The sequence below is a fragment of the Lissotriton vulgaris genome, chromosome 10, assembly GCF_964263255.1.
Source record: "Lissotriton vulgaris chromosome 10, aLisVul1.2, whole genome shotgun sequence".
In the NCBI taxonomy this organism is placed as follows: domain Eukaryota; kingdom Metazoa; phylum Chordata; class Amphibia; order Caudata; family Salamandridae; genus Lissotriton; species Lissotriton vulgaris.
The window spans coordinates 724,699,242-724,723,495 of NC_141698.1; the positions used below are offsets into that span (position 1 = coordinate 724,699,242).

The 24,254-nt window shown below is 44.1% G+C and overlaps 1 protein-coding gene across 11 annotated transcripts in view; it reads right to left on the reverse strand.

Annotated features, from left to right (window-relative positions):
• Positions 1 to 24,254, reverse strand: part of SVIL (supervillin) — an 807,080-nt gene that overhangs the window by 633,078 nt on the left and 149,748 nt on the right. For 3 of the 11 annotated variants that reach the window (XM_086941587.1, XM_086941579.1, XM_086941574.1), the window contains exon 1: positions 18,626 to 19,175. The exons of 4 other annotated variants lie outside the window; for them this stretch is intronic. The gene's annotated coding sequence lies outside the window, so the exon portion shown is untranslated. Of the gene's footprint in view, positions 1 to 18,625; positions 19,233 to 24,254 lie in introns of those variants that run through there. 4 more of the 11 variants (XM_086941576.1, XM_086941585.1, XM_086941580.1 and 1 more) reach the window with 4 other exon arrangements.

The window sequence follows — 24,254 nt, forward strand, 5'->3', positions numbered from 1 at the left end:
CTCTCTCCTCCTTGAAAGAACAGGAACACTCGTCCGAGCTGCAGAATTTGAGATGTTGCATGCAATCCCCCAGCACTTGGCGGTGTTGGATACTATGACCGATCTACCTGGTCTGCTTGTTTGACTGCATGATTCTGGTTTTCCAATGCTGCCCCTGCCTTTCCCTTGCTTTCTTCATCTTTGAGGAAGTCATCAACTGGAGTTTTGAAAATAATTCCACCTGTGAAAAGGTTGTCAATGCTTTTTGACTATACCTCTGGTTTGAAATCAGGGACTCTCGGCCAAGGTTATCTGTCTAACAGTGAAGCAAAGCTGCCAGTCATCTGCAAGAGACCCATTTGGTAGTATTTCCATCCTGTATTACATTTGACTGTTTACAAGAGTGCAGCCATTTAGGATTTGAGACGACCGAGTTGTGAGGTTGAGGTAATCACATTTTTAGCTCAGACTTTCCTATAGGAGGTATTGTTCTCCTTTAACCGGACTCAAAGACGGTAGACTGAAAAGAGGCAAGATAGATGGGCATCACCTTACGGAGGTCTGCCTTTCACCCCTGTTGGATCTTGTCCTGAGTTTTTTTACTGAAATAACGTTTGACATTGAATCAGCCACTGACTTCAGAGGCCTTTCATCCACAGGCTTTGATTTACTTCATTGTGTAGTATGTATGTATGTATGTATGTATGTATGTATGTATGTATGTATGTATGTATGTATGTATGTATGTATGTATTGGCATTTATATAGCGCACTACTTACCCGTAGGGTCCCAAGGCGCTTCGACCGCTGCAAAACCCTTCCTGGCTTCCCTGAGAGATGGTCCCTTAATGGGTATCTCCAGGGTGAGACCAGGCATCCCCGGCGGTCTGGTGAGGCCGTTAGTGAAGATGAGGCAAGCTAATGCCCAGAGTTGCCGAGTGTGATCGCTGATCAGAGTGGGCACCGAGGCGAGAGAATTATCGAGTCCGCTGACCCTGGTCCAGAAACCTGCCGCGCCGGGAATCGAACCCTGGTCCCGGGCCGTCCTCTGCTCTCGGGTCTGCCGCCTCTAACCAGTGAGCCACACTACTTCACTCTGTTTTTCAACTGAAGTAGTCTTCAAAGTCCCCTGCATTTTTCAATTTGACCATTGCCGGACCACTAAGATTGTAATAGCAGAAAATAAAAACAATCTAAAGAAGGGGACTACATAGCATACCATGGCATTTGGTGCTTGCAGTCTGCATCCTAGTGAGCCAGTGTTCCACCTATGCTCAAGACTTTGGTTATTTATATTAACAGTGCCAACCTGGCCTGTAAACAGAGGAATAATGCACACAGCCTGTGAACTCAGAACATGTACTTTATGCAAATAAAAGCTTTCTACCCAGAATCAAACAACAATAACAATAACAAAAATAATAAACAGATTCTCCATAACTGGCACTAAGCACAAACTAACTTTGAACCACATGAAACAAATGAGGAAAGATTTAAAATCGTATATGTGCACGGACTCACTCCCCAGCCACCCCCAGTGGAGCCGCCTCGGTTGTCAAATCCCATGGATGCCGTTTATGCGAGAAGCCCAACCTCATGAACACCTGCCTTGGTACGTGTAACCCCTCCGTAACACCTCCCATGACTCTGCATCTACTGCCACTGGTGGAACTCTGTCTATTCACTTGGGATGTATGACGTTACTCCGCATACCGTTACAACTACCTACCATTACAACGCGACCATTACAACGCATACCATTACAACGCATAGCGCTTTGGGGTGCTGGATAGTGGTAAGTATAATTTACTATTCTAACTCCAGTCCCCGTGGACCCTAGGGAAGGTGTTGGATAGTAAATTATACTTATTCCCTATCCTAGAGCGCCCCCCAGCGCAATGCGTTGTAATGGTATGCGTTGTAAAAGTCGCGTTGTAATGGTAGTGCGGAGTAAAAAATGCGTTGTAACAGGTGCATACCATTCACTTGTCATTTTGCGCCATTTAATTCCTCACAAGCATCCATTTTGCACAAGTGGTACAGGTTACATTTCATCTAATGTAATAGTGCTTCGTCTTCAATACATTTATCTTTGTGTATATAAACTGCACAACTATTTTTGTTGTTTTTAAGTCTCGGACTGTAGGCTGCGCTTGCGCAGTCTCGCTCCGAGATTTAATGTCCCCGTCTTTCGGTTTCGGGGGCATGTTTTTTGCAGTTATCTCGCCGTGACGTCAGTCACTCAACAGCAAAAACCATGCCCGGATGCGAAAATGTTGGTGCTTTTCTGACGGCATTATTGTAAATGACAATGCCATTTATTTATGTTTAAATAAAAAATAAATAAAAAAAAAACAACGTCATAAGCAATGCCAATAGCTCTAACTTTAAGAATGCCGAAACCATTGCATTGTAAATGCTTGTTTACTGTTCTGCTCCGCAACTATTGTGAATGTTCCTTAAATTTGCCTTTAAATATTACCTGTTGCGACACTTACTTGTTCCATATACTTATTACCCTGGTCTCAACCAAGTTACCACTTGTTAATTGTTTATGAAAGAAATTTACAGGCTTGCAATTAAAAGACGCTGAAAACTTGGAAGTTATGGTTTAGATACTCACAGCGTTGCAAAATAAAGAATGTAAATCACTACAAAACCCAACCACCTCAAGACAGCAAGAACACATTACGCATAAGCCATTTACCTGTTCGCCTATCCTTTCACTGAGCACAGAGGGGCAACAGATAAAAATGCAATTTTCTGAAACGTTCTTAATCACTGGATCAGACCAAAACCCAACCCTCTGTAGCTCCCCCTGGCCACTATCTTTGCCTCCGTTTAATTGACCACCATACATCATCTTAAATAGTGCCTTGAGGCATATGTGCACAGCTGAACCATATAAATTAGTTTGGATTACATTAGTGAAAGGGGTCAAAATGGCATCAATTACAGTTTAAGTAATCCAACACAAGCGTTGGACCAGTACAGAAACAAACCAAGGGCTCTCTAGGATATAGACAATCCGAGGTTCACTACAGATTGGTTTACAATGTATAATAAGTAACATGTGGATGTATAATTCACCCAGCAAGGAAGAACAATCTTTAGAACAACTTAATAACCAGTCACAGATGACTGAAGTTCATATATTTGTACATATAGAATATTGTCAAGGATTAGGTGTCCTGAAAAAGTGATCACACGCTGCCACAAACATGAAGTGACATGTTAATGCAAGAAAGAACAAATGACTCTGGACTCCTACAAATTTTTTAACAGTGGAATGGAAAGGCATCAGGACTAGGGAATAGCAGAGAGCACTATGGTAAGGGCCGGCTGATGAGGAAATGGACTCAAGGTGCGGGGCAAGAAAATAGGCATAAATCTAGTTAGACTCCATCATGTTGAACCAGGCAAGGACTGGATAGACTAGTATAGTATTGGTTCTCCAAGATACAGAAAGTAGGTGGTAGGTTCCCAGCACAATGCTCCCTGAAGTCACAACATCATTGGAGTCCACAGAGGGGGGACGCTGCAGAAGGCTGAATTTGGATGCCATCAAAAGGTGGCAAACATCACTTCACATAAGTACAGTGGAAGAGTATTCAGGTCAGCAGTGAATGCTGCTAGTGGGGGGAGAATTCGGAAAAGTAATTAAATTAAAAAGATGGAAATTTGGAGCCAACTCCAATTTTCAAACTGCAGTATTTGGTCTCATGATCTAAATTAGAATGGAATAGGCAATGTGTAGGGACTACATAATCAACCTCTTACACCTCCACCCGCATGTATCGCCTGCTGGAGTCACATTCGTCACCTGACTATCAAACCAGCTATTTCTGTATTCTGCCAAAATTGGAAGCCCCAGCTGAATTCCTTAAATAACTCATGGCACGGATGGGCTGGGCCACAAAACACACAATTTCAGGCTACAAAGGAAAGCCTAAAGCCAGAGGCCACTGCACCCCAGCATAGTTCAAAGCCCCTCTTGGTCAGGAATAAGTTACACAATCACACTAAGTGTCCTTTTGGAATTAGAGGACTGAGGACCAGACCAATTAGGAGTACGAGCATCTAGGTTCGTCCACTAGGGATAGCAACCAGGTCCACAATCTAAAGTGTTCACAGATCTTGGGCTTTTCAGGCACAGATTCCGGATCTATCGCATGTTTCGTTTGGTCAGCTACCAAGGTCCTGGGATTACAAATGGTGCAAGTGTTCATATTTAACTAGAAGCAAGTGGGGCAAAAATCTGCAGAAATTAAATCTCTCCTTTCTGAATCACAGAAATGGGTGTGGTGGGGAGGGGGATTCCGTGCCTATAAATTAAGACTTCATAAAGATTTGTAAGCAAAGAGGGTCATATTTCGTTTTTACAAAGTTTATCCAAAATGCTAGATTAGAATAGCAGTTGGCATGCAAAAGGGTCTTAATTTTCCAATCTGCTGTCAAAAGCCAAGTTTGTTTGGTCGATACGACCGTGACCCTGCCTAAATCATTTATGCACCACCACATGAACTGGGAGAAAGACAAATGAACTGGTTGTCAATTTTTTAAAATTATGGTATGGGAGTAAGGGTGGCTGAGGTGGAGGAAATGTATGGTGTAGAGGTTGCAGAGAATGTCGTGCATATACATGAAGGGCGACTGTGTAAGCTAGATAGTGAATAGTATAGCTGTGGGGGTCAATGGGATAGGTGGTATTTTACGGCATCTAGGAGATTCGGAAAAAAAAACTAACTGAATTACCTCTGAATCATGCATAGGAGTAGTTAGAGGAGAGGAACCAAGGCTCAACCTCCCAGCTGATATCACACAGTGAGAAATGCATTCTCAAAAGCCAGCGGTTTATGGTCACTAGAAACAAGGTACTCGAAAGTCTCTCAAACAATGTAGAAAATATTGAAATACTAAAGAGGATGGGTCCTCTGAACAGAGGCACATCCGAGGATCGGCAAACTCCGCAAAATATTAATTAAAAAGTAATTAGCACAGAAAACACTCTGGTCGCGGAGTTTCTTTATTCCTCTTTGGCTCGTTTCCCAAATTAGCTGAACTACCCTTTAGGTGCATCAACTTCTGAAGTCTCTTAGCAAGGACCAGAAGCACAAAAACATGCAGCATTTCAAGATTGGAGACTCCTGGAGCACGTTGAATCTCCTGTTTTACACAAACGTGGATCTCAGTCCTGGTGAGGAACCTGGACAAATAATGAAAGCCTGTCGCAGTCGATCAGGAATAAGTCTTTTAGGAGTGAAGCCTTTGCCCCACCCACTTTCGGTAGAAAAAGATTGTATTTAATATTTTCAGAAGTGAAGACAAAACAAACAACCTGGGACTGTGTGTTTGAGAAGTAACACACCACCTAGTTGTCCAAGCAGCTTGAATAAGTCAACTAAGAAGGTATATTTGCCAATATCTACACTTAATGCTCCAGATTTCATGTGGGAATGACTAAACCCCAGGAATATGGATGTAAAAGAAAATAAGGCATTGCTTACTTTTAGCCTGCTTCAGAATGGATAAATGTTGATGCAAGCTGGATGCTAACATCTAGCCAAATCATTCCTCTGGCAATGCAACCCCCCTCTATCCATGAGCTACCATTCAATGAAGTACTTTTTATCAAGGTACATTTATGGAGTTAAAAATCAAAAGAAATCATTGACAATTTGTGGCAGCACGAGGTGTGGGAGTTGAACTGGGTGGTTGGCAATACCTTAGGAGCATGTGCATGTTTAAGATCTGTGACATAATGGCTCAAGTTTAATAAAGCCAAAGTTCAGATCTCTATTGACTGCGAATGCTTGACTTGATCAATTGCCAAGCAAATCAAACAAATTAAAAATAAATTCTTCATAGAGCCCAAACTCAACGTAAATCAATACACCGGTACTAGTCCTTCAAAAACACATGGATAGAATTAACCACAGTTGTAGCTTTAACTGGAAGTTAGTTTTTTTAACTCCGAATTGGGTTTACCTGGTGCACCCACAAGGGGCTTTCATGTATAGAAACAGTAACCTGGCAGGACAAGCTAGCTGAATAGCAGGAAAGTGTATCAAATCCCCAGATTGAAGACCTTCCTTCTGTACACAATCCTGGGCTTGTTCCCAGGTCGTATACCTTCTCTAAAAAGATTTCCAGTAACATTTGATTTTCTGAAAAAATCTTTTGCATATAAACAATGGAGAATGCCGTTAACATGTACAAAACCACAAAAGTGTGCCTACACCCCCCTTGCTTCAATACAATTCAATTTATGAGGGCCAAACACTAGCTCTTGTAGTTTGACCAGGTATTTTTATTTTATACCATTCATTTTTAACTTTTTTCAAAACTTTCTTTTTAAATGTCAAAAAATGAATAATTGTACATTTAAATATTTACACAACTGTACATTACAACATATACACATTCAGAAAAACAATACATATATACATTAAAGTTCAACAAAGACAACACATCATAAATTCATATACATTGGATTTCAATAAATGAAAGACAAAATCACAAGGATAAGGAGTATACCCAATGAATGAGGCCTAATCGCTAATTTTTATATATAAACTGAGGTTGGATCAAGCTATATTTGGCTATTAACTCCTCTGGTCTGCCGACGCGTTTCGAAACCAGAAAACCAGTTCCTGGGTTCTCTTCAGGGCCTTTTCCTTTTGTCTATAAAGTATACAAAACAAAGTTTTTATTAAAATGTGATGCTTATCTTCATTATAGTTACACCTAGGTGTTTTGCTTCTACCTACCAAGTATTTATGAGGAGAGAAGTTTTATATAATGCTTTCCTTCGTATCAGAGGCTTCTTTTTATTGGATTCGTCTCAACGTGGAAATGGCTCTTTATTATCCGCTTCACAATAGAATCTACCAAAGGAAATGGATATTAGTCATTTCCAACTTTGTGATGAAAGAAAGTTTTGTTTAAGGAGGGGGACCTTACCGGTGCTGCAACATGCCTTTATGTGGTCTGTTTCTCCTCTAATTGTAGAAGTCTTTTTTTAGGCGGCGTGAAAAGTCATTATTCCAGACGTGTTTTTAAAGGGCAACTTCTTTCGTCTATTAATTAGCCTTCAAACCATTGTGCTCCTATGAGGGCAATGGCGGGTATTTTAGTGTTTATTATCAGGCATTTAAATCTTCACACAGTCCTGGACAAATTATTGTGCGAGGTACATTCCATTACGTTATAGGCAAACGTCCTCGCATGAAGGTAAATCTCATAAACAGCCGCTTTGGCGTGTCACCGCTTCAGTGGCTCACAGAGTTTAAACCAATGTGAGCGTGAGTCCTGCAGACACAATGGCCGGTAAGTGGCGGTTTCTACAACCCAGCATTTGTCTAATCTCGGTTTGATTATTCGGAGCGGGTTCCATACCGGTTTCTTCTAGTTTCTCTGCCTGAATCAATCTCGAAAGGGATTCAAGATGGCGGCCCGCTATTCTGCACTTCTTTTATCTCAGTATATCCAAGGGGATTATAGGACATGTAGTCACTTTTTGTCCGCATCAGAATTGAAGTGCTAACGAATGAGCTATATCATTGCTAGTTATCATTCAAACCACAACAATGCCCTCCCGCATGTTTGCTCACAACTTGGCCAAAGACATTTTTTTTAAAAACAAAGCGGGATTAAGTAAAAAGAATTCTACACTTACACAGGTATCTGTATACCGACTGCCAAGTCAACTCCAATTGAAAACAGTTCGATAATCATGACTAATCCATTGTTTATTGAGTACAACCGAAATTCAAAAGGTTTCAGATCCAAACAGGTTATAACCTTCCAATTTCAGACAAACTGTTTAATCCCGTCTGGGTGCTATTAAATTTCAAAATTAAATAGGCTTCCTTCTGTAATAGCATTCTTTCTCTATCCAGAGATCGATGCATCTGGTTCATTGCATACAAGATTGACCATTTAAAAGAGTTCTCATCATGGCCCTTTTCAACAAAATGTTCAACCATCGGGGCAGTCATTACCTTCTTTTTTATTCGGGATTTGTGTTGGCTGATACGTAGATTGGCCTGCTGGCTAGTCTTGCCAATGCAAATTTTATTGCAGGGACACAATCACATACACCACGTTTTTAGTTCTACAATTTGAAAATTCTGAGTGTTTTCCATTTCGTATCAAGATGACAAAATTATTTTCCTTCAATGGTATTTGGGCACGCCACACAGTTTCCACACTTGTGGTGGCCTTCAATAGGTGACAAGTTCCACTGTGATAGCAAATCACTTTGTTTTCGGTAATGCAACATCTGCTCTAATTGTTTGCTGCTCTGTACTTTGATTCTTTCTGTAAGCGAAAATCTGTTTTGGAAACAGACATTCTAGTCCTTCTAGCAGGTGCCAATTCTTCAGTACAGCTTGTCTTAGCTAATGTGTGTCAGGTCAAAAGGTCGTGACACACACTAGCCTATCTAGTACTGGTCTTTTTTTGACTTGAAGGCATTCTCTTGGCGTGAAACGTGCTCTTAAAAGAATGTCTAAAAAGTTTTTTAGGGTAACCTCTTTGTTGCATATCCTTGCAGAAAGCTGGAGCATGATCCTCATAATCCCTTATGTCTGAACAGTTTCTCCTGATTCGTAATAGCTGCCCGTATGGGAGGTTTGCTTTTAAGTTTCTAGGGTGTGCACTTCTATGGTGTAGGATCGTGTTTCTATGTGGCTTTTTTATATAGTGATGTCTTTAATTGCCCATGGGCGCATGTAAGCTCTACATCCAAGAATGTCATTTTGGTGGTGCTGTATTCGATGGAGAACTTTATATCTCCATGTCTGACATTGAGCCATTCGTGGAAGGCCAACAGATCAGTCTGGCTCCCCTGCCACAGGAGCCAGACATCTATATAGCGATACCACTGGGAGATGTGTATTTTGTACGGGTTATTTTTCTCCACAAATTTTTCTTCATATTGCACCATGAAGAGGACTGCCATTTCTGGGGCATAAGGACACCCCATGGCAGTCCCCTTCACTTTCATAAAAATTCACCAGTGAAGATAAAATAGTTCATTTTCAAAGCAATTTCCACTAGTTTAACAATGAATGAAGTGGGCACTCTATGCGGCCGTTCTCGCTTGTCCAAGTACAACTCCATCACCTCGAATGCTTCTTCTTGGGGTATCTGGGTATAGAGGGATGTGACATCCATCGTAACCATTATCTGAGAGTCAGGGTTAAACTCATGGCCTTCTACTTTAAGCAAGAAATCAGTCGTGTCCCTAAGGTAGGATTACACTTCTTTCAAAAAGGGCTTTAAAAAGAAGTCAACATACTTCGAGATCGGCTCTAAACAGGAGTCGCACCCCGAAACTATCGGGCGACCTGGGGTTCATTCAAGTCTTTATGGATCTTCGGCAGAAGATATAAAACCGGGGTCCTAGGGAATTTTTAAAAAAAGATATTCATACTCTTTTACGCCAAGAAAACCTCCATCTCTACCTGAATCCAATAGTTAACACGTACAAAGCAAATCAAAGATTTAAATGGTATCCCTTACATAATCTTTCATGCATTTTCTTATTACATGGTGTTAGAAATGGGGGTCTCTAGCTGGCAATGGCTGGCCACTGTCCAAGTAGGGACCCTTCTTCCCAAGTCAGAGTAAGGGGGGGCTACACCCTTTGATAACCCCTGCTCAACCCTGTGGTAAGTTAGCACGAGAAGCTAGGCTTATCTCAGAGGCAGTGTGTGAAGCACTTATGATCATACGCAGTAACACAGCGAGGAACACTAAAAAGGGACACCACACAAGTAGTTATAAAAAATGAAGTATCTTTATATATAGATTTAACACAAGACCGATAACGTAAAAAAGCCACAATACTGTAAAATGGGGTTAGTCTTGAGATGCTGTAAAAATAGATCAAAGTGTGCATATAGGAGTTCAGTTCAAGACAGTGGTCTCTGCGACCCTTTTACTTACAAAGTACCAGGATTTCGAAGCAACACAAACAAAATTTTGCAAACGAGCTGTAGCGATTATTTTCCTCACGCTAGGCCAGCGAGGAGTTGAATCCTTGCCGCAAGTTGGGATGATGCGCTGGACCTGTGGCGTATGCGACCCTGTTGCGATGTGAAGAAATGGCTCCCCGCGAGGGAGCGACGATCCAGGTGCGATGCGATGAAAATGGTGGACGCACGGCCGCAGCATTGCGATGTCGTGATGAGACGATCCCGATGAGATGATCCTGGGTTAGCGAGCACTCAGCGGCCCGCAAACGTGCGATGATCTTTGGGTGTTAGCGAGTACTTTGGGGCCCTCAAGTGTGAGATGCGAGGATTCTTGGTTTGCGAGCACTCTGCGGCAGCAGCACAGTGATTTTTCTTATGCTCTTCAGCTGCGGCGGCTCGCAAAAGGGGCGTTAGCGACGATTTCAGCACACTCTTCTCTGGAGTAGAACTAAAGGCCCTGGAACTCACAGGGGCCTCACCTTCAGATAGAAATCCTCACTGAGAGGAATCAGGAGGCTGGTGGGGGAGTCAGATGTGCCTGTGATTGCAGCAAAAGACTAGCTCTCTTCTAGCCCTTGGGTGATTCCTTTAGCGAAATAAAAGTTCTCTCAAAATCCTTTTCCCTCTTCTTCCAAGTCCAGGGGGAACTACTTCAGGCCAATCCAAGAAATGGCACACAAGCACAAGGACAGTCCTCTCCTGCAGATTCCTTCAGTGAAACGGACAGAGGTTTTTCTTGACATCCAGGAGCAATACAAAAATCAGGGGTTTGGGCACAGATATTTATACCCCAAAAGTCTTTGTTCTAAAATGTCACTAGTCACTGAACCCAGCCAAAACCAGTTCTGCTCAGGCCTGGAGCACTTTGTTTACCAGGCTGCATCATTCCTTTCAGAAAGAAGGGGTCTGCCATCAGACGCACAGTAGGAAGTGGAGCCAGCATTCACCTTGCCAGGCACAGCCCTATTCAGGCCAAGGAGCTACCCCTCCCCAGGACCCAATGCAGATCTCTCTATTCAACCCAGGTCTGACAGCCTGCCATGCCCCTCTAAACCCAGACAGCCAATACAACAGGAGAGCACCCTGGAAGGCTTAGGCAAGAAAATACCCACTTACTAAAAGTGACATTTTCAAACACAGAATGTTAAAACCAACTTCACTAAAATGTGTTTATCATTCTGATTAGAAGATGAAATAATAAAACTGCCCATTCTAGCTTATGGAGAACAGGTAGCCTTGCAGTAGTGAAAAACGAAATTGGGTGGAATTCACTACCAGAACAGGCTACACATATCAAGCCATGTCCTACCTTACACACAATGCACCCCACCACATGGGTGACTGATATGATGCCAAGGGAAGGTTCAGGGGCTGGGACATGTGGGCACTTCACAGCCAAGATGGCAGTTCTAGACTGCACACAGACACTGCAGTGGCAGGTCTGAGGTACACCTTACAAGCTGCTTCTGTGGGTGGCGCAAACCGGCGCTGCAGGCCCACCAGCAGCATTTGTGTTACCAGCCCTGGGCACACACAGGCCACACTACTAGGGACCAACAGGTAAACCAAATAAGCCAATCAGGAATATACCAATTCACAGTCCTATTTACACCGGGAGCATACACACTTTAGCACTGATCAGCAGTGGTAAAGTGCCCAGAGTCATAAAACCAACAACAGGTCAGAAAAATTATAAGAGGCAGGCAAAAAGTTTAGGGATGACCCTGCAAGAAGGGCCATTTCCAACACATGGTCTATCAATATTTGATAGCATATGAAAAACATTAAGAAAATGCCTGCAAGTTTAAGTAAAGGAAACATTTAAATATTTGCAAATCGCTTTGCATAGGTTAGCGACCTTCTTCATTGTTTAAATGCAAAAGATTTTTTTCTGAAAACATGCCCATGAGAGCAGCTCCAGGATTGGTTGGATTTGTACAGCACTTGGAAGTCCTTCCCATCACCCAGAGGATCAGCGTGGGGAGAGGAGCAAAGCATGGAGGGCCCAGCAGCATTAATGGCGAATGGATCACCATTTTTTCATGTTGCCAGCCGCCACTGTGTCCAAGGAGTGTAAGCACCTGGGGACGGTTTTCTTAAAACCAGAAATTAAGTTAATTGCCTGCTTCTGCTTCAAAGAAGCGTCATTAGCAGGAGGCTCAAGGAAAAGCCTGGGGAAGTTACTGTGCAGGCCAGGTCTGCAAGTTCACAGGTGTCAAGGAAAGGAAAATGTGAAAGCAGAGACATGCACACCATTTGCCAAAAATCACCTCTGTGCTACTCAGCAAAACCCCTAAAAAGTGATTAGTATAAAAAGTAGACTCATTACTGTGTGCAGTGAAAAAGATGGTGTTCTCTATCTCGCTCTGAAAAATAAGTCTCTACCAAGTGCCCCAGGGAGTCTTTGCTCAGCCAAAGCAAAAAGCGTGGGAGGAGATTTTGAAAATGCAAATTTTCTTTTTAAAATCCTATTTCATTTAAAGTCATTAGATTAATCTGATAAGGAGCGGAGCAAAGTTAACACTCTCCCACCAATGTTTTGATACAGATATATAAACACAGAAAGGAATTCGCATTTCATAATTTGTCACACAATATAAAACCAATATTTTAGTTAGTGTCCATTCCTGAGGAGTGAGACTTCACAGGGACTACTAAAGCGGATGATATAGTTTTGATGGAGTACCTTCCAAAGTGAAATTGCACGGGTGAGTTGACCACAACTCTCCTACTAAAGATTTAAGGAGAGATAGAAAGACACGTGTGTATATATCAAGAGAGAAGCTATAAAGGTTCATTAATTGACGGCTCATTAATTGCGGCAGATGCCGCATTTCCTAGGAAAGTCACTTATGGTTGCTCAAAGCTAGGGTCAAACACCAATGGAAAGAAGCATGCATTTAGAATGCTTTTTGATAAAAGACGGCCTGTCAAGAACAAGAAGTGGAGAACTTCGTGGTAAAGCTTCACGTTGCAGCTTAACATCTCATACTTCAAGTTTAGTAAAGGAATGTTTACCTATGTGTAAAAGAAAAACAACATCTATAGTTCTGGTAAATTTGCATTTTCTTTTGGAAAAACACCTTAAATAGCCAATAACTTCAATAAAGTGTCCCGATTTGAAAAATGGTGCCAAAGTTTGCACTCGCTGCCAAATTTCTTAGAAGGGGTTTCAAGCCAAATTTCAGGTGGTTAATTACAGCTAAAACTACTGAACATATTTACACCTAGCTGGAAAGAAATTAGACAGATCAAACTTGAAACCCTTTGTTGATTAAATCTGTAGTAATTTCTTTAACACCGGCTTTCACCTTTTTGGAACCATCAGATAAAAGGCTTTTATTTAATAAAAAAAAAAAAAAAAGTGTAGTGGGTTGTTTTTGCGACCACTGTCATGACCAGGTTTAGGAACCGGCTCTGCTGGTTCTCAATCTTGGTGGTGAAAAAAGTTTTTGGGGTCATGTGGGTGAAAGCTGACAATTCCTCAACCCAAGGAGGGAAGACAGCATAGCACAGTGAAAATACAATTCCTTCACCAAATTAAAAGGGAGAGCAATACGGACTCCACATTCGTGCGACAGATTCAAGAAAAGCGGCCCAATTTTCAAACCACAATTACAATACACAAAGAAAGTAATCGAACATAACCAATAATATGGGATCTGAAAAACACCAAGAAAAATAAGGGGAGGTGGAGCCTAAGATTTCAGTTAAGTTACACAAAACTGGAAACTTCTGAACTTGGAGAGCTATTTCTTCACCCAACAAAAAATACTTCATTGGCAAACTAATAAAAAGAACAGGAGATGTGTGTTGAGCCGTGGACTTTTAGGGTTTTAGCAGTTTAGCAGTTACATTAAAACATTGTGGTTACACGGAATTATAAATTCGTAGTGAATATTAGTTTCTACATGCAACTATAAAAGATGTCCTTATCCACCTCACCCTATTCCAATGCCAGTCATCTATGCATCATTATGTCCCTAGGTACACATGCAACATTTGCAAACAACCCACTTAATAGCACAACAGAAATGCAAAGCACACACCACTATAGCATACTCCATCCACCAGCAAACCACCTCCACCGCACAATATTATTCATGAACTGTACATCCCAATCATACCACAGGCTGTGCACACATTTTGTTATTAAGAAATGCTTATTAAAAGGTTTCATATGTGAAATATTGACTGCACTTTGAAGGTACTTAGTGTACGCCTATGGAGCCCTTGGAAGGTCAGTCCTCATAACTAGCAGGTTACATAAACAATGTGACCACTGCTCCGCAGACCTAACCTAAGGAACCCAATTGGAGCTTAAAGGTCTTGTACACACCCTTTGGTAAAGGGGTGCTATTTTCCGTCGCCGAGATCAACTAACCGGTTCTTGAAACAAACTGTCAAATTCACTCCTCTCCGCGCCCCCCTCGCCCCTATGAAAACAGAGAGTAGCTGTTACTTCATGGTTCTAATTATATTTTGGCTCTTAATAGGAATCCCATGTATTTTGTGTGTGTGTGTTTGTGTGTGTGTGTGTGTGTGTGGTGATGTATTTGCTAATCATAAATAAAAGATAACCTTGGGAATAAAAACATCTGGTTGTTCTTTAGATGGTCACATTTCTAATTAATGTATTTCAAGAGTAATTAAGAACCACGATGTTTCGAAGTTCCCACCTAGGACTGCGCCACACTACTATAAGATTGCATACCAGACACTAGATTCATCGCAAAACAAACTCCAATTGATAGATTATGAACTAGTGGCACAAAAAGAAATTGATCTTCTAGAGAGTAAGTAAAAAGGCATTAATGAAGAGTATTTCCGTGCAATTTAGAGACATCCTCTTAATACTTACTGAGTTTTTACTAGTTTGGCATTTCTCACGCAATGTACTATAAGCAGGTGTTTCCTTTCTATATTATATATACTCGATGACGACAATTTATAGAGTATGTGGGTGGAGAAGGCATCCTCTGTAGTCAGGCACGCAGTGGTGGCTGCTACCTGGAAGCAGAAGTTGCCAGGGGTGGTGTGTGCCAACCACGACCCCTCCTATGTCCTCTTCCTGGCTTCTTGGGAGAGACAGTAAGCCCCAGGATCCATGCAGCCAATCACAACGCTGCCATGCACCGTTGATTGGTCTGAGCGCTGTGACACGACGCCGAGCCAGGGGCAGGAGGGGTGGGAATGTTTTCCACGAAGGATGTAATGCAGCCTGCATGGAGAGCACGGTATGTGCGCATGACTGTTTTGGGCACCCTGGGAGGGCCGGCCAAGCACTCATGCTCACATAGGGAGTACAAACCACTCGTTCTCTGAGAGCAGCCCGCCCCACAAAGACACCGCAACAGGGAAAACTAAAATGATAACCTCCTTTTTTAACACTGCAAAAGGGCAATGCTCCTCCGCCTTGGCGGAAGAGTCGCCACTGCAGACATGGAAGTTCGGTATTTCCAAATTTAGGGTAAGCATTAGTTTGGATTGTGAATAATCACTTTGCACACAGGAAAAGCTGCAACACTTGTTGGGTGAGCAGTGAAGTGTCACCTTTGCTGCTCACCTGATTTGAGGCGAATGATACCCATAAATGCAAGTTCTCATGCCAGTTATTTAGTTGTTTTAAATCACTATTTGCTTTCTCCAGTTATTTCTGCTCAGGAACCCTTCCCTTGTCAAGGTAGTAAAATCTATTTATAACAATTGTGCACTTGGGATCTAATAATTAGAACAAGAGGGGGCTTCTCGTCACCCTGATGGAATATCCCTGGCTGGTTAGACAATAGCAGCAAGGGAGCTTTCCGCCGCACCACTATGTGTTACATACAATAAACAGTTCACTTGTTAGGATCGTTGATTTCTGCCCATCTCTAAAAGCCAGCAACTATTTAAGGCCTTTCATTAAACAGTCTATTTGCACAAATACCAAGAATTTCTACAGTAATTACAACTTCATGTTAGCGTTACGACAGAAAAGTACTATCAGAGGTCCAATGGCTGTGTCGAGCTGTATTGATTTATTCAGAATGAATAAAAGAAATACAAGAGGTTTGTAAATAACATTGGACCTCTCGCATCATACTTTTCTGTGTTAAAGTGGACAGCAAGTTGTAATTACTATCGAAATTCTTGATTATTTGCCTCTCTATTTTTGTAAATAAATCCCTGGCTGATATCCGCAAAAGTAAGAGCATAAACATTTCTGCTCAGGCACAACATGGATGCTTGGGCCTTGAAACCCAAAGCAGCGTCTGCTTTTACCCTGTATGGCGTTATTTTATTTTAAACGTACTGGAGGTACCCACTAATAAAAATTATATCTGCCCTAGTATTAGAATTTTACCAGGGTGGGGTGATGGTACCAAAAAACGTGGGCGGGGCTTCTGCTTCCAATATGACTGGCTAGTCTTTTGGAAACTCGCCTATGCAGAAGAATCCTTCAAAAAGGCCGACTTGGCCACTACATAAAAAGTAGGGTGTAGCAATTAGTAGTTCTCTCCTTTTTTTAAAAAAAAAAAAAGACCATCGCTTTTTTTGTGATCGGACTATACAACACCTAATCCACTAGAATTACCAAATACGGACTGGACACAACCATAAGACTTCCCGATCCACTGTTTAACACCCCTCAAATGGCCAGTAAAACCAATGCAAGGACACGGAAGCACCAATGGCTCCCTGCATCGTTAATGTAAGACTGCAACAGTGTTGCAGTGAGTTTGGCATTGCAGGGTATTGGGCAACCAAGGATGACAAGGTAATTTCCACTCTCCGTTCCAAATCCAGGATCTCAAAAAGAGCAAAGCAGCTCTGGGATACATGCCAACTAGTCTAGATCATTATAATGGAATAGATGTGGTAGACATCTTAGAAACTAAGTGATTTTCAAATCAGATTTCAACATTCTTTCAGAATTTAGGAAACCAGATATTTAAACGTGGTCAAGCTCCGCAGTAAGGCACACACTTCTAGCATTTAGCACACAAGGATACTTGCTTGGTTAATTTAATATACAAAAATGGTCTAGCCAAGACAAGGGTGGAGCTCTCATTTAAAACAACTTGACTTTTTACTAGAAGACGGTTGATCCAAAGCATGCAACCATAAGCAGACTCCGTGGTAGAATTTCTTATGTGATGGAACGTATTTGGGAACAACTAGATTACGCTTATTTCACCATTCACATGGGTTACGTAGAATAATACACAAGAAAATATTGCCAAAAAAGCAAATCTTTAAGTCTTAGACGGGCCTTAAAGATAAGCAACCCATGCTCTTACACAAGGACAGTCTTTCGGCATAGACCAGACATTAACTCATCTTGTTATGGACCATGCAATTCTGCATTGCGCTAGCAATCTTGAAGCAGGCCACAATCCCTTACCTCCCATCAATTTGAGCTTTTGAAATAAATCAAGCGAAGGTAATGGAACTCCAGCCTTGTTGAAATGGACTCCACAGATTCACAAGGAAGGTTTTTCCACATCCCTGACTGTTCACCTACAACGTTAGCAAAGCGTGCCCATGAACAACATTCCAAAGTTATCCAATCCACAGATACAAGCCTGTGCTAAACTGGATCATGCAAATTCCCTAGTAATTTTGAGGATTTAGAATTATGTAAGTATGACCCTTTTCATGAAATAATACTGACAAACTACAGGAGTCTAGAGTGGTGATAAGATGATCTTTAACTTTATACTCGTAGAAAAGCACAGTCATTGATAGAGAGGACGCTGATCCGCTCCAAAGTGAGAAAGACTTTGGAAACAGTTATAAAACAGGTCAGAGGACAGTAGTCTTCTCTGGCACCAACTTCCATCCGGTAACCTGTGTTAGCAAATCAAAATGTTAATGTTATTGCCGGATTGCCTAGTAAGGGCTAAGGCATGAACACTCTTGAGCAATCATCATTGTTAGAGCGCTTCAGGACACCAAGGAGTGTTATAAAGCACTGTATGAAAATAAGTCTTCATAAGCAAGGGTGAAAACTGAAGCTCACACTGCGTGCTTGACACAGCAGAAACAGGACAAGATAAGATAGTCCTGAAGGCCCCAAGTACTGCAGGCCCCAAGCTACTGCCAACATCTGAACAGTGCAACTAAAATACACCCCTTCATATGTTTTAAATTATGAACACGCCTCTGGTGCCCTACGCCACATATGCGGCTTTAACCAGCCGAGAAAACCCATCGTGGCTGGCCAACCAGGCAACGTACCAGCCGAGGGCATCTCAAGGCGACTAAGTACATAGGACAATTAACCGAGAATATAAAAAGCAAGTGCAACTATTCAGATCAAAATTGAGTACACAATTTCTGTAGATATCTACCAAAATTCGATATGTGCCAAGATCAAAATGATCTATTCTATTTGTAAGGTAAAACTTGTGGTCTTTTGCCACTCGTTGCCCTCGCTAATGGATATATTAGCAGATGTGCCGTGCACAGGGACTTTTGGTAACCATAACCAGCGTAATTCTCACTTCTTTTTAGGAAAAGCCTATATTGTTTAGCATCTACAATCAACCACTAGATTACAGCTGCACACCGTCGTCTGCACGAGCCTCTTCAGAAAGACGCCTTCGCAGACTCAAGCAAATCGGAAATGTGGCCAACATGTTTCGACAACCTGCGCCTTCAGAGCCGCAGACACTTACTTCGGAATCCAGCTTAAATCCCTCTTCTGCTTTTAGAGTGGATCAAACGTCTCGGGAGTCAATCCGCCGGATTACGCAACGCTTTTCCGCGTGAACAATTTTCAAACCAGCATGGGACGGCCAAGGTAGAGAGGTTTCCAAATTATAAAGGTCCAAGCTGCTTTTACTTATTACTTCCAGGTATTAAAATGAAAAAAGTGACCACTCAAATAAAAAAAAAATCAACAAGCAAGCAAAGGTGTTGTCTCCTGCCAGGGTGCGAAGCTGGTTAAATATAGACCGGTGCTTTCCTGCAGCCTGCGCACGACAAAGTAACGCGCGGCGGCTACACCCCGACAGTCCCTTTGGAAAAATTCCAAGCCAAATGCAGGAGCCTTTCAAAAGTCCTGCACAATACGCCTCCCGGGACGCTATAGATTCCTGCTCCGCCTTTTGTGTTTCTATCCATTACTGGAATTCTCTACCAGAAGCTATAGGCACTTGAAGCTCGGAGCACGCGGGAGCCAGGCGGTGTGTGGACGCCTCGCGCAGGACCAACCTTTTATGGGCTGAAGCGCAGGAGCCTTGATACCAGCTAATGCACCATAAATAGCTCGTGCAGCGCAGTAGCGCCGGATCAGCTGTTCGGCCGCCTCAGCCTAACTCCACTTCACTGCGACCAGCGCGCGCGCCCACCCCCTGCCCCGGCGCTGCCGCCAGCCACGAGCAAGTGTGCGTGGGCGGGAAACACCAGAGCACAGACAGGGGTCGAGGCTACCGCGGCTCTGAGGAGACTTGGGAACTAAGCCATGACCAGGAAGCGTGCTTTCAACTTCAATTACAAGGACTTGATTTGTTGCACGTTTGGTGATCAGCAATTACTGGAGAACGTTTACGTTTTGAGCTGCAATAGAGCTCGTAAAACTACTCGGTTACTCCTCCTGTGCATTGAAATGAACCCTTCTGAACAGCAGCACTCACGTTCGAGAATGATACATGTAAACATTTTTTTCCCCTGCGGGGCATTGCAACTTTCATCACTTCAGGCCACACTGGCAATTAAAAATAATCAATGTCATCATCACCCCACTTAGTACGAATTAATGTGCGTGGTGTTAACTCAACAGAACCAATTATTAACCTGAGAAGGACTAGAACACTTGCACCAGCCAGATCTAAACATTTGATATTCAGCTTGAACGCAGATCTGAGGAGATGAACCGGTCTACAGAGTTAAATTACCAGTGTGTAATTGTATTTATATTGCACTGCCTAACATGGACGAGGCTTTTAAGTGCTTTATGCCAGGCCGCACACGGCTATAGATCCCAAGGTTTCGTGGTTATTCCAGTATTATCAGTTATTGTGGACTTTTGGGATTAGTCTTCTGTGGCCATAAAAAAAACATTCCACGCATTCAACCCAGCTCCCCTCTGTGCATCCAATGAACACCAGTTGCATGTGACACCAGCGATGGTTGGTGTCATTAATAGGTTAAGATGGAGCGATTAAGTAGGGTTAGCCTACAGGGGAGGAGAAGTGATCTTGTAAACTAGTTGTGGGGCGTTTTTAGAACTACAGTAATGGAGATTAAGTCACCATGCCATATTATAGGCACACAGTGTGTCTTTGTGGAGACAGCTTGCAATTTAGGAAGCCGGGCTGTACAACGAAACAGGATGTGCATGTGAAAATGGTGCTAGACTAGGTATTTTGATATGCGCTAGAATCAGGCACACAGTCTGTCCATTGCAAGACTACTGCTAGACCACCCCTCCAGGAAGGTCAACAGATGAGTTAAAGTGTCAGAAGCAAAAAGTAATAGCTGAATGCATTTATAGGGACATGTCAAAAGTTTTAAGTTCTACTCAAAAGAAGTAAACTCAATATTATTGCATTTGTGACCCATATTTTCTTACACTGCAAACATTGAAAATGCTGGAGCAGATGGATGTCTGGTGACGTTCATGCTCAAGTTCAGTTCAGAGAATTAATTAAATAAGCAAAAAGCGACCAATCTGGATGTGTGTGGTTCTGGATGGTACAAGTACAAGATGGAGGGGAAGTACACGATTCCCATATCACAGAACTGCATTGCCTGAACACATGTCTGGGAGGTGGAGACCCAGAAACTTGGGTGTGGCTGGCAAAGACTGTTGCTGGCAAGGACTGGGCTCCCTTTAGAGTGCCAAAGAAGGCTTTGTTGGCAAGGGACTACTGATTCGACTTCCGTAAGCACTTCCCCTTTTGTAAATAGTAGAGGTGAAGAATTTAAATGGAAATTCTGTTGTGCAAGGTAGAGGAGCTCTTAGGGGAGGCTCAGCTGGTCTTCCTTGATCACACTTAGTTGGGCAGATGCAGAAACATCACACCTTTTTGTGCCTTTGTTGTGAGTGCACCAGGCCATAGATACATGCTGTGTTGGATGCCTCTCAAAGCAGGGTATTTCCACAGCAGCCAGGTAAGTATATTTGAATAGGACCACCACAAACCTGTTCAGGTGTGCACGACCGTGGATGAACTTGCAAATTCTGTTTCTATACAACTGTAGGCAGATATTAGTGAAACAGAAACACCGTTTTACACTTTGTTCTGAGAGTCCCGAATAGTGCTTTGCTGCATTTTAATTTTCCCAGATCAAAATTCAGATTTGGAATGTAGAATGTACTGTGCTGTTTACTGGAACGATGTTGGGAGGGTGAGCCATGTGCTGCGGGTTCAGGCCCCTGAGTTTCGATGGTGGTGGGTGAGCGGCGTAACGTGATGCAGGCGGGTGAGACACGACTGGGCGGCTCCTCCCTCAAGCTTCTGGCATGGAACGTGCGTGGATTGGGTGATAAAGTGAAGCGAGGCCTTGTTCTGTCCGAGGTCAAGCGACATAAACCTGACCTCATACTCCTTCAAGAGACCCATCTAATGGGTACTGCCACCAAGGCCCTGGACAGGCGGGGGTACTCAATGTTGGCCCACTCCGTATTCTCCACTGGGTCCCGGGGCACGGGTATCCTGCTTAGAAAATCCTCAACTTTTATCACCATTTGCACAAAAACCGACTCACAGGGCTGTTTTGCGGCAGTGAGTGGTCAATGGGAGGGGCGCCCCCTGACAATAGTATCAGTGTACATCCCGCCGTCCTTACACTCTGTGATGCTGCCTGCCCTGGGCGATTTCCTACTGTCCCTCCCCGAGGGAGACACCTTGTTGGGCGGGGACTTTAATTCCCCTGCCGACCCACTACTCGACAGGTTCCCCGCACCCGCTCTCCCCGGGGGTCCCTCCAGATTCCAAAGGTTCCTTGAGGCGTTGGGGCTGGTGGACATATGGCGGCACGTCCACCCTACATTACGACAGTCCACCTTCCATTCCACCGTCCACAATAGCCTGTCCCGCATTGACTACTTTCTGGCGCTTGGGGATGGTTTGCAGCGTGTAGAAGAGGTGCTCATTCACCCAAGGGGCATTTCGGATCACTCCCCACTGACTCTCACTATTACTTCACAAACACGCTCACGCCACCGCGTCTTCCCGATGCATGCCTCATATCTTAAGGTGCCGAAGGTCCGGAAAGCACTGCAGACCGCCACAACACATTACTTTGTGGAGAACGAGCCTACCGCAGCCTCGGCTGAGGTGCTATGGGAGGCCTATAAGACTGTCCTGAGGGGGCAAGCCATTAGCTCCATAACCTCGTATAGGCGAGAACAGGCGGCGGACCACTCGGCGCTCGAGATACGACTGCGCGACGCAACCGCAGCCCATGAAACGGACCCCACTGACGACACACTGCATGCGCTCACGCTGGCCCAGCGTCTCTATACAGACCATGCTCGACACATTGCCCAAGGTCACATCACTGACACACAAAACCGAGTGTATGATTTGGGGGACAAAGCAGGGAAAATGCTGGCCTGGCTAGACAAAAGAGGCGGGAGTGCCAAGGGGATCCAACAGGTCAGGGATGTCCTGGGGAACATTCACACGGACCCAGCTCGGATAGTAGAAGAGCTGGCTGCCCACTTCGAGAAAGTCTACACCCCGGAGCGGGACGTCACGGCCATTGCGGCCCAAAGCGCACTGTATGATCTGCCCATCCCGGCGCTGTTGCCCGAGGCGGCGGCTGAGCTTGAGACGCCTTTCACTGCTGACGAACTGCGGATCGCCATTGGGGCCCTGCATACGGGCAAGGCGCTCGGACCAAACGGCATTCCAATTGAATGGTTCCAAGACCGCACTGCTGTTATTAGCCCATACCTGCTTCGAATGTATGAGGAGTGCCGTACGGCGGGGGTACTCCCGTTAGACCAACGAACGGCCACGATAGTGGCTATCCCTAAGCCTGGCAAACCTCCGGAGGACTGCTCCTCATACCGCCCTATATCCTTACTCAACGCAGAAAGTAAAATCCTGGCGAAACTGCTGGCAAATCGTCTCCTGCCCCACCTCTCTGATCTAATTCACCCAGACCAGTCCGGGTTCATGCCCCACAGGAACACCTCACTCAATCTACGACGGGTGCATGGGGTGTTGGCCAAAACGGATGAACTCGACGAACCAGCGGCCATCTTGGCCCTAGATGCCAAGATGGCCTTTGACATGGTTGAATGGGCTTATCTCTTCGAGGTTCTCCAGTACATGGGTTTCGGCCCTGTTTTCATATCCTGGATTAAACTGCTGTACACTATGCCGGTAGCACATGTGGTGGCGAATGGCCACATTTCGCGCTCCTTTCCGCTCAAACGCGGCACTCGGCAGGGCTGCCCTCTTTCCCCCCTACTATTTGCACTGTCGCTAGAGCCCTTGGCAATCCGCATTAGGACCACCCCCTTGCTCAAGGGGATTCAATGGAGGGAGGGCTGGGAGGACCGCATTTCGCTCTACGCGGACGATATGCTTGTATACCTGACGGACCCTGACCATGGCATCCCGGCTCTTTTAAGTATCTGCAATGCCCATGGGGAGGTGTCGGGCTACACAATTAATTGGACTAAATCTGAATTATACACCCTGGCGGGCGGCCCACCCGCGGTTGGCTCTGACTGCCCCTTGCGATTGGCCGGCACGTCCTTTAAATATCTTGGTGTTCATGTTACGAGTGACCCGACGGAGTTTGAAAAGTTGAACTTGGAGCCACCGCTGGACCGCCTCAGGCGAGATGCGAGCTTCTGGGCAGGATTACCGCTAACGATGCTGGGAAAAGCAGCCCTCTTTAAGATGAAATCCCTGCCCCGCTTTCTGTATATTCTGGACAACACCCCCTTTGCAGTGCCCCCCAGGTACTTCAAAAGGGTGGCGGCAGTGGTCACTAGTCTACTATGGCACAATCGCCCGGCACGGATAGCTCACGCCAAGCTCTGTAAAGGTTGGTACGAGGGTGGCATCGCACTCCCTAACCTTCAACTTTATTATTGGGCGGCTCAGCTTAGACCGATTAATCAATGGCTGCATGCATCACAATCGGACCCTGCATTCAGGCGGATCGGGCCCAGCTAGGGGCGGGTACCCTGCTGGCCCCGCTCTATGACAAGCGTAAACTCAGGTTGTTGAGGGGGCCCACTAAGATCACAGTTTCCGTCTGGCACGCAGCCACCGCTGCGCTAGGCTGGAAAGATACTATCACTAAGCTCACCCCGCTTTGGGATTCACGTGCTCT